The sequence below is a fragment of the Chiloscyllium plagiosum genome, chromosome 20 (genome assembly GCF_004010195.1).
Source record: "Chiloscyllium plagiosum isolate BGI_BamShark_2017 chromosome 20, ASM401019v2, whole genome shotgun sequence".
Lineage (NCBI taxonomy): Eukaryota > Metazoa > Chordata > Chondrichthyes > Orectolobiformes > Hemiscylliidae > Chiloscyllium > Chiloscyllium plagiosum.
In genome coordinates this window covers 58,157,691-58,168,044 of record NC_057729.1, presented here as the reverse complement: position 1 = coordinate 58,168,044, position 10,354 = coordinate 58,157,691, and the positions used below count along the sequence as shown (strand labels likewise).

The window sequence follows — 10,354 nt, the reverse complement described above, 5'->3', positions numbered from 1 at the left end:
GCACTGCAGCCTCACAGCGCCAAGTACCCGGGTTTGATTCCCATCTCGGGTGACAGTCTGTGTGGAGTTTGCACGTTCTGCCCAAGTCTGCGTGGGTTTCCTCCGGGTGCTCCAGTTTCCTCCCACAGTCCAAAGATGTGCAGGTCAGGTGAATTAGCCATGATAAATTGCCCATAGTATTAGGTGCATTAGTAAATGTAGGGTAGGGGAATGGGTTTGGGTGGGCTACTCTTCAGCGGCTCGGTGTGGACTTGTTGGGCCAAAGGGCCTGTTTCCATAATGTAGGGAATCTAATCTAATCTAAAACCTGAAAGAGAATTCAGGAGAAACTATAGAACTCAGGGGAGTGGGGAGTGGAAAGCTGAAGCAAATGGAATAGTTGTAATTCTGGGAGAACAAAGAAGAATCCAAGGAGAGAGGAATGGTACTGACAGTTTTGTATGAAGAAGGATGACAGGGTCAAATCAGATCAGATGCTTGAATGGACTTGATGGGCTGAATGGCCTGTATCAGTGTCAACTTATTTTATTGAGTAATGTGGTTCTTGCCCCATTCTAGAAGCCATTTTCTTTGAAGCACTGCACCAGCAATATTGTCCACGGCCCAACATTAAATTAGATTAGATTACTTCCAGTGTGGAAACAGGCCCTTCAGCCCAACAAGTCCACACCGACCCACCGAAGCGCAACCCACCCATACCCCTACATTTACCCCTTACCTAACACTACGGGCAATTTAGCATGGCCAATTCACCTGACCTGCACATCTTTGGACTGTGGGAGGAAACCAGAGCACCCGGAGGAAACCCACGCAGACACAGGGAGAATGTGCAAACTCCACACAGTCAGTCGCCTGAGGCAGGAATTGAACCCGGGTCTCTGGCGCTGTGAGGCAGCAGTGCTAACCACTGTGCCACCGTGTCGCCCACATGCTCTGGGAGAGGAGGACATGCGAAGCAGCTGCTGTAGGAGGCCATTCAGCCCTTTAACTCAGCTCTACTGTTCAATAAGATCATGGTTGACCTATAAACTGAATTGTACCTTCCAACATTATCCCCTTTTAAACACTGCCTTGTCGTCCAGATCCCAGTGAGATCCCATTTTTGACCTACAACAGAGCCAAGAGTTATGGGGAGGAAGAAGCAGGGGAGTACTCACAAGGTCACAATCAAATTAGCCATGAACTTATCAAATGCTAGAATGGGTTCACTGGGCTGAATGACCTTTCTCTACTCCTGTGTCATGCGAAAGTCAATGAAAGTCAACACAGCAAGCTTTTTATTAACCGCCTTCTAAGGGACAGGGAACGCATTGGTTGATCAAATATTCTGGATAATCAAGAAGTCTGGGAACCGCAGTGAACCCTGATCAGGCGAGCCTTCAAGACATCAACATCCTTTAAAAAATCTGTGTGAAACCATTAAACACCTCGTAAAACCAATGTAAAAACACACAGTGAGTAATAAGAACATAATGGAGGGGGTATACACAGCACTGTTACACTCTTTGACAGTATAAATACTTGGATGTCGCAGCATTTGATGCATATTATTTTTGCCGATTTGTCAAAAGTGTTGGTGATAAAAGAGCTGGTTAAAACAAAGTTCACTGCCCTAGTATTTTTTTTTTCTCTTATCGAAGCTGCTGGGGGCAAGGTACCTCGTTTTGCGCGGACTTGTTTGAATTATAGTAAAACACATCGCAGGTTTCCCAACACTTGAAATGTGTTCCTTCCTCAAAAGGCAGTGGATACAGAATATTTTCAAGGCAGAAGTTGATAAATTCTTGATGATCAAGGGGCTGAAAGATTATCAGGGGAAATGCAGGAAGGCAGAATTGGTGCTAAAATCAGACCAGCCATTAATTGAATGCGGAGGCAGGATCAAAGGGCCAAATAGTCTACTCTTCTTCTGTGTTTGTACATTCATATGTTGATGAATATTTTTATTGTTAGTCAACTGGACACTTGCTGCATGAAAGTTCCATCACTGACATGCTTCAAGTGAATATCTGCTCACCTGATGTGCTTTACTTGCTATTTCCACAAGAAAACACAAAGTGGAGTTTGACACTTGGTGCGCGACTGAGGGTGCACTTTATTGTTGAATGCGACATTAACCCACGGTCTGATTGGTCTCAGGTGGATGTGCAAGAGCTCATGACTGTCCTTTGGGGAATGGCAGTGGCAATTTCTACAGTGTCTCCCTGAACCGATAACTCCAAAAATGGTGTTCCTAGTTCCTATCAAATCCCTGTTCACTGTAGATTACTGAAAACTGGCTGCTGTGTTTTCTATATCATGATAGTTAACAACATTTCATCAGCATTTTCCTGGATAAGAGGTTGCATAACAGCAACATCACTAGGCTAGTAATCCACAACTCTGAGACAGGGGATCCAGTCCCACCAGGGTATGCAGTGAGATGTGAATTCAATAAAAATCTTGAATAAAAAGTTGTCTTGGCTGGGGGGGTGGGGGGGAACCTATCTGGTTCACTAATGCCCTTTAGGGAAGGAAATCTGCCATCCCTACCTGGTCTGGACTACATGTGACTCCTGACTCAGGGCTCATAAGGATGGGCAGTAAATGCTGATCCCGTCAGTGTCAGCATGCCCTGCCAACATTCACTTTTTCTGAAAAAAACTGTGTAATGTCATGAAAGCTGTTACATAATTGCACTTCTTGCCTTCCAACGCTTGCCAAAGTTTAGTTCAAAGTTCTCGGGAGCCTAGATGCAAGTTGATAGGAACCAAGACTGCCCAGTATCCACAGAAATATCATTGAAATTTAATCAGCTAAAAGCATACATCTTTACATAAGACTGGCAATCTTCCACCTGTGATCAAGCCCATTAAGGTCTGAAAGATTAACTGGATCTAAATAAGATGAATCCAGGTCTCCCATAACCTGTGCATGGTCACAGTTCTCCCCAGATTCCAGAAATTCAGATTTCCTACAGTATGGAAACAGGCCCTTCAGTCCAACAAATCCATACCTACCCTCCAAAGAGTAGTCCACCATTCCCCTACCTTATACTTACCCCGAACTAATTCACCTCACACTATGGGCAATTTAGCATGGCCAATTCACCCTAAGCTGCACATCCTTTGATTATGGGAGGAGACAGTCGCCCAAGGCTGGAATCGAACCTGGGTCCCTGGTGCAATGAGGCAGCAGTGCTAACCACTGAGCCACCGTGTCACCCAAATGAACTAGGAGCAGTTCACAGTCTTTAGCACTGATCTGGAGTGGACTGTACACAGACTTGTTCTGACATCCTAAAGCCAGCTTGCCTCAGAGGAGATCCTTTCTTATTCCTCCTCAAGGAGAACTGTGTCCATGGTCTATCTCAAAACCCCCAATCACTGAACACCCCTCTGCTACCTGCATATTTTTCACTTCTGTGGAAGATGATTCTCGTAAACAATTGAGATGTGCATGACCCTAAAGTCTAAGGGGAATAGAGCCATAGGGGTGGGGTAAAACAGGCTTCTCTATAATAAAGGATAAGACATCTGCTACAGATTGATAAGACCACTCATGTTGACAGAGTAGAAAAACAAGTCCTTGATTGATAAGACCACTAACCCTGACAGAGAAGAATAAGTCCTTGACTGATAAGACTACAGGGTAGAAAAACAACTCGGGAGACATCTGCTGCAGACTTTGTGATAAGGGTGCAGAATAAAAAATACCGACGGTTTAGAATGTGAACCTCGTGACTCTTTGGAGCCAAAGAGGGGAGGGACTTGTGCTGTATATAATGAGAAACTTTGTTAGCCTCGGCGCGCCTTTTTCTCGGAAGGGTGCCCAACTCTGCAGACTTGCTAATAAAACTTTGTTTTCCTGAATTTGTCTAGAGCGATTATTGAGAAGCGATTTTCGTTTCTAACAAACTTGGGGGCTCGTCCGATCAACACTCCGGCCGCGGGGGGGCTGAGGAAGGACATCGGAGAAGGTGCACCCTGCCGAGTTCGGCAGTCCCTGATTCCTTGCTTGTCGCCCCGCGCGGCTTGATCGAGTGATATCCGGAAGGCTCAGGAAAACAAAGGTGGGGTGTGGCCGAGGCAGTGGGGACGGTTAACAATTGAGTAATTTCGGTGCACTGAACCCAGGTAAGAAAAGACTTGCGGGGACCGTCTTTCCGGAGGACTGGGGACCTGCGGAGTGCCTGTAGATTTTTCTACAGAGACGTGGGACTCAGGAATCTAGAGACCGGGGCTCGTCTGTGAGAGATTTTGCAGAGACCGTGTTTGCGGAGGAACGTGGACCTACGGGGTGCCTGTGATCTGTTTCACAGAGACGTAGGACACAGGAATCCAAAGACAGGGGGTGCCTGCAAAGGGACCTGGGTGATCACGGGACTGAAGGTCCGGGAATTGGTTAAATAGTGATAGATTATCACGGGATAATACGGAGAACAGTCCTCGGCAATGGGAAATAAGGGATCCAAGGCAAATAAGGGAAAGGAAGGCTTGAACGTAGACAATGCAAAATACCCCGGGGTACCTGACGATAGTCCGTTAGGAAACATGTTAAATAATTGGGATCAGGGTAGGAGTAAAGGAAAATCTAGAAAAAAGATGGTGAAATACTGTCAGACGTGGTCCCAGAAACCTATTCAGGGAGACTCAGTGTGGTGGCCTAAATTCGGCACTGACGAAGACTGGGTTTGGCAAGCTCTAATTTTATATGTCAATTCAAAACCCAATGTTACTCGGGAGGAAAGTGATTACGCCCTTTGTTGGCTACCGGTCGCAATATCTTGCAAAATGAGGGTAACTAATGAAGACTCGAAAGGGGAGAAAGAATGGGAACCTTTAGATCACTTACTGCCGCCCTACGTGACCCCGTCTGCCCCACAAAATAATCCTTCGGGTAACGACGATTCAGGGGAAGGGGAAGAAAATGGGGAGGAACCACCAGGAGCCTCAGGAGTACAGACTAGATCTCAAGCTGAGAAGAGTCACAGACAAAACTCTGTCCCGATTGCAAGGATGAATCCACTCCGGGAAGTGCCCATGGGAGGCGCGGAAGGAGGGACGGGATATGTGAACGTCCCCTTAACGAGTACTGAAGTACGGAATTACAAGAGGGAGATGAAGGGCCTACTGGAGGACCCCATGGGCCTGGCTGAACAATTAGATCAGTTCCTGGGGCCGAATACTTACACGTGGGATGAGATGTATTCCATCATGGGAACATTGTTCTCTAGCCAGGAGCGACAGATGATACGACAAGCTGCGCTGTTGGTCTGGGAGAGAGAGAGAGGAGCAGGAGGGGAGCAGAAATTTCCCCTTTCCGACCCCAGGTGGGATAAGCAAACGGAAGAAGGACGGCGAAACATGAGGCACATGCGAGAATATTGGATAAAAGGAATAAGGCAGGCAGCCCCGAAGGGGCACAATTTTACCAAGGCCTTTGGGAATCATCAAAACCCGGAGGAAACCCCTACAGACTTCCTAGACAGGATTAGGAAGAACTTGCAGCACTTCGCTGGGGTGGACCCTGAGACGGAAGTGGGGCAACAACTCATACGGGTAGAGTTTGTATCAAAAGCCTGGCCGGACATACAAAAGAAGTTAGAGAAAATGGATGATTGGGATAGTAAACCACTGAGTGAACTACTACGGGAGGCGCAAAAGGTGTTTGTGAGAAGGGACGATGAGAAGCAAAAGAAGGCGACAAAGATAATGATGCAGACGGTGCAACAAGTGACAGCAATGGACAGCAGAGCAGACATTGCAAGCACCAGATCCCACCCTCTATTCCTGCCACCACCCATATGTTATTCCCATTCCCCGGCCTCTATCATAAACTGCGGCTTAGAGATAGAAGGGAAAACTTGATTTAATGGGTAGCACAGTGGCTCAGTGGCTAGCACTGCTGCCTCCCAGTACCAAGGGCATGGGTTCAAATCCACCCTTAGGTGACTGCCTGTGTGGAGTTTGCACATACCCCCCCATGTCTGAGTGGATTTCCTCCAGTGCTCTGGTTTCCTCCTAGATGTGCAAGTTAGGTGGACTGGCCATGCTAAATTACCCATAGTATCCTGGGATGTGAGGGCCAAGGGGATTAGCTATAGGAAATGCAGGGATGGGATGGGGGTTTGGGCTTGGATGGGCTGCTCCCCACAGGGTTGGGTGTGAACTTGATGGGCCGAATGGCCTGTTCCCACACAGCAGGGATTCTATGATTTAAAGAAGAAGCTAAGTCTTCGATTGCGTCTTCTACTCAGCATCAATTTACTAGTAAACATACAAAAAGTCCAATGTTTGATTCCTAATTTGAAACAGTGAAACAGCACGGCAGCTCTGAATAACACCATCAGCACAACTGGCACGTTTTCAAAGTACACCTCTGAAAAGGTGCAAGTTCACATCATCCACTGTCGCCTAAGTCTGACACATCGGCTTGAAAGAACTTGAAGAACAAAGCAAATAAAATTAGACAATTACTAAATAAAAAGTCCACACTCAGGACAAATGAGTCCAATCACACAAATGCCAGGCTCATCATTTCAACTTAAACAGTAGGCTTGTTCAGCAATTGTTCCAGAGTGCCTAATTCAAAGTTCCATTGAGTTTTAAGGGGCTCTATCAGGATACAGTGATAGCATTCTGTTATCATAGGAAGGTGCTGAGTCTGATGTTGATACCTGCCAATTACAATGAGATCTCATATACACCTCAAACTCCTCATTTCTTGTCAACCCCTGTTGTAATCCTCTATATAGAGCTTTCTTTAATTTGACTGGGACTCTACCCCCTCTAGTTTAGAGGAACGAGAAGTGACCTCGTAGAAGCACATTGAATTCTTAAAGTGCTTAGACAAGGTAAATACTGAGAGGTTATTTCCCCTCAGGGGAGAGTCTAAGACCAGAGGGTATAGTCTCAGAATAAAAGGGTACCAATTTCAGACTGAGATGAGGAGGAGGAATTCCTTCTCTCAGAGGGTTGTGACTCTTTGGAACTTCTTACCACAGAGAGCTGTGGGGGCAGAGTCCTTGTGTAGATTTAAGGCAGAGACAGATTCTTGATCAGTTGGGGAATTCAGGGGAAAGGGCAGGAAAGTGGATGTGAGGAATATCGGATCAGCCATGATCCTGTTGAATGACAGAGCAGGCTGGAGGGGTAGAATGGTCTACTCTTGTTCTTATTTCTTATGGTTTTATGTGCATGGGATGTGGGTATCGCCAACTGGGCTACTGTTTATTATCCATTCCACAATTAAGAATCAACCACATTGCAGTGGGTCTGGAGCCTGGAGATGACTGTGAATCCTCTGCTGATTGTTGGAAAACCCTACCTGGTTCACTAATAGGGAAGGAAACTGCTATCCTTATCTGGTCTGGAATTACATGTGATTCCAGACCCACTGCAATGTGATTGACTCTTAACTGGCCTCTGGGTAATTAGGGATGGACAATAAATGCTGGTCCAGCCAGTGATGCCCTCATCCCGTGAATGAATAAAAAAGTCACACATAGGAAAGATCAGATAAGGATGGCAGATTTCCTTCCTTCAAAGATATTAGTGAACCAGCTTGGTTTTTCCAACAATGAACAGTCATCACACAATCACCATTAGATTCACTTCATACTTCCAGACTTATTTTAAAATTGAATTCAGGTTTCACCATCTGAACCAATGACCTCAGGACATTAACGTGGGGTTTGGGATTACTAGTCCAGTGGCAATTTCACTGAGCCACCAGTTCCCCAGGCAAGTCAGCTTAAGCTTCTTGCAATGTGGGATGAGGAGTATGCAGCTCGCCCTTGTGTCTGTTCCAGCATTCACTTACAGCTAGTCTGTTCCTTCACTGCATGCACTTTGATATCCTTAGCCAACAAAGATCACCTCAATTCCTAAGAAGGTTCATCAATTGAAGGGGGAGCTATATATACACAAAAGGGAGAAAGTGATATGTTTTGCTCAGGGGTTGGCTGTAAAGGCATGGAATAAGATTTACTTCATATTATCATTATTATCATAGTTTGCTGGCTGGACCAAACTATCGGTGCTCTTGAGAAGGTGATGCTGAGCTGTCTTCTTGAACTGTGTCAGAGGTCACACCACACCAGGTTATCAGCCAACAGGTTTGTTTGGAATCACAAGCTTTCAGAGCGCTGTTTCACCTGACAAAGAGGATATCTTCTGAAAGCTTGTGATCTTAAATAAACTTGTTGGACTATAACCTGGTGTGGTGTGACCTCTGACCTTGTCCATCCCAATCCAACACCAGCACCTCCACATCATGAATTGCTGCAGTCCATGTGAAGTAGGTACTTTGACAGTGCTGTTAGTGAGGGAGCTCCAGGATTAAAATGAAAGCAAAGGACAAAAGATCCAGTTCCAAGTCTGGAGGTGTGTGATTGGAGGAGAATGTGCAGGCAATGGAGTTTCCATATGTCTGAATGAGAGTCTGCACATGGTCTTTGTTCTCCCTGCTTAATAACACCCTCACCACATAAACTGAAATGGTAAGGGCCTCCATCATATTCACACACTACTACAAGGAGGGGGAGGGGGAGGGGGAGTGTTATAAATGATAGGTATCCCAGTGTTGTCCACAATCAAAGAATAGTCCAAGCTTCAGAGTCTTATTGCACAATGAAGGAAAACATGCAGTGCCACAGTGAGCACCATTGTACAAGTAGGTGTGTAAATTAGCTGCCTCCTTCCCTACATAATAACATGAAGGCCAGTGTAGTACAGCGGTAGTGGTCTCCCTAGCTCTAAGCCAGGAGGCCCTATCTACGTATTCCAATCCTACTTACTCCTGATGAGACTCTGAAGCTTGGCTCACACTGTCTTTAGATTGTAGGCAACACTGGGATGATATCTCTGAGCAGGTTGATGAGCAAGATCTCCAACAGTGCTTGAACTTCAAAACTACTGCAGTTGTTGTGAAGCACTGTGACTGGATAGCAATGTGGGCTAATTTTAAACCTAACTCCTGTTGGTTCACACACAAACCACACTGTCTCTCCCAGACACGCCGGAGTCAGTGAACTAATCTCTGGTCTGTGTTGGGCTCGTTAATCTCAGCTCGCCAATTAGCAGCCTCTCTGTACCCAGCCGCACGAGAAACAGCCAGCATGCCTCCTAATTGATAATTAGCAACTCCTGCAGGGAGATGCCAAGGTGTTACACAACATATGACAGGACCCAGGTATGACGTTAGATCATATTGAATGGTTTGCTGGCATTTGACCTCAACAGCTGGAGATATGCAACAACAGGAGGGGGTGATGGCCTTGTAGCATTATCACTGGACTACTAATCCAGGAACTCAGCTAATGTTCAAATCCTGGAAAAATTAAATTCAATTTTAAAAATCTGGAATTAAGAATCGACTGATGACTATGAAAGCATTGCTGATTGTTGGAAAAACCCATCTAGTTCACTGGTACTCTTTAGGGAAGGCAACTGGAATCCTCACCTGGTTTGGCTTACATGTGACTCCAGACTCACAGTTAACTCTCAAATGCCCTCTGAAATGATTGAGCAAACCATTCAGTTGTATCAATTGCTACAAATTCTCAAAGAAATGAAACCAGACTGCTTACTTGGCATCGACCTAGGCATGGTAAAAGACAACGGCAGAAGCAGTTCTGTCAACGCTGTGAAGTCCTCCTCACTGACAACTGGGGGCGAGTGCCAACATTGGGAGAGTTGTCTCACAAACTAGTCAAGCAACAACCTAACACAGTCATACTCACAGAATCATACCTTACAGACAATGTCCCAAACACCACCATCACCATCCCTGGATATGTCCTGTCCTACCGGCAGGACAGACCCAGCAGAGTGGCTGCACAGTGGGATAGAGTTGGGACGGAGTTGCCTTGGGAGTCCTCAATGATGATTCCAAGCCCCATGAAGTTTCATGGCTTCAGGGTAAACATGGGCAAGGAAACCTCCTGTTGATTACCACGTACTGTCCTCCCTCAGCTGATGAATTGGTACCCCTCTATGTTGAACAACACTTAGAGAAAGCATTGAAGATGACAAGGGCACTAAATGTACTCTGGCTGGGGGATTTCAATGTCCACCACCAAGAGTGGCTTGGCAACAGTACTACTGATTGAACTGGTCAGGTCCTAAAGGACAGAGCTGCTAGACTGGGTCTGCGGCAGGTGGTGAGTGAACCAACAAGAGGGAGAAACATACCTGACCCCATTCTTACCAATCTGCCGGCTGCAGATGTATCTGTCCATGACAGTATCAGTAAGAGTAACCACCGCACAGTCCTTGTGGAGACAAAGTCCCACCTTCACATTGAGAATACCCTCTATCGTGTTGTGTGGCACTATCACTGTGGAAAATGGGACAGACTTCAAACAGATCTA

At 46.0% G+C, this 10,354-nt stretch overlaps 1 long non-coding RNA gene across 1 annotated transcript in view; it reads left to right on the top strand.

The window, feature by feature from the left end:
• Window positions 1-4,097: 4,097 nt before the first annotated feature.
• LOC122559929 overlaps window positions 4,098-10,354 on the top strand; it is a 19,365-nt gene continuing 13,108 nt past the window's right edge. Inside the window, exons 1-2 of the long non-coding RNA XR_006314605.1 lie at window positions 4,098-4,228; window positions 8,904-8,905. This is a non-coding gene — a long non-coding RNA (uncharacterized LOC122559929). The remainder of the gene's footprint in view (window positions 4,229-8,903; window positions 8,906-10,354) is intronic.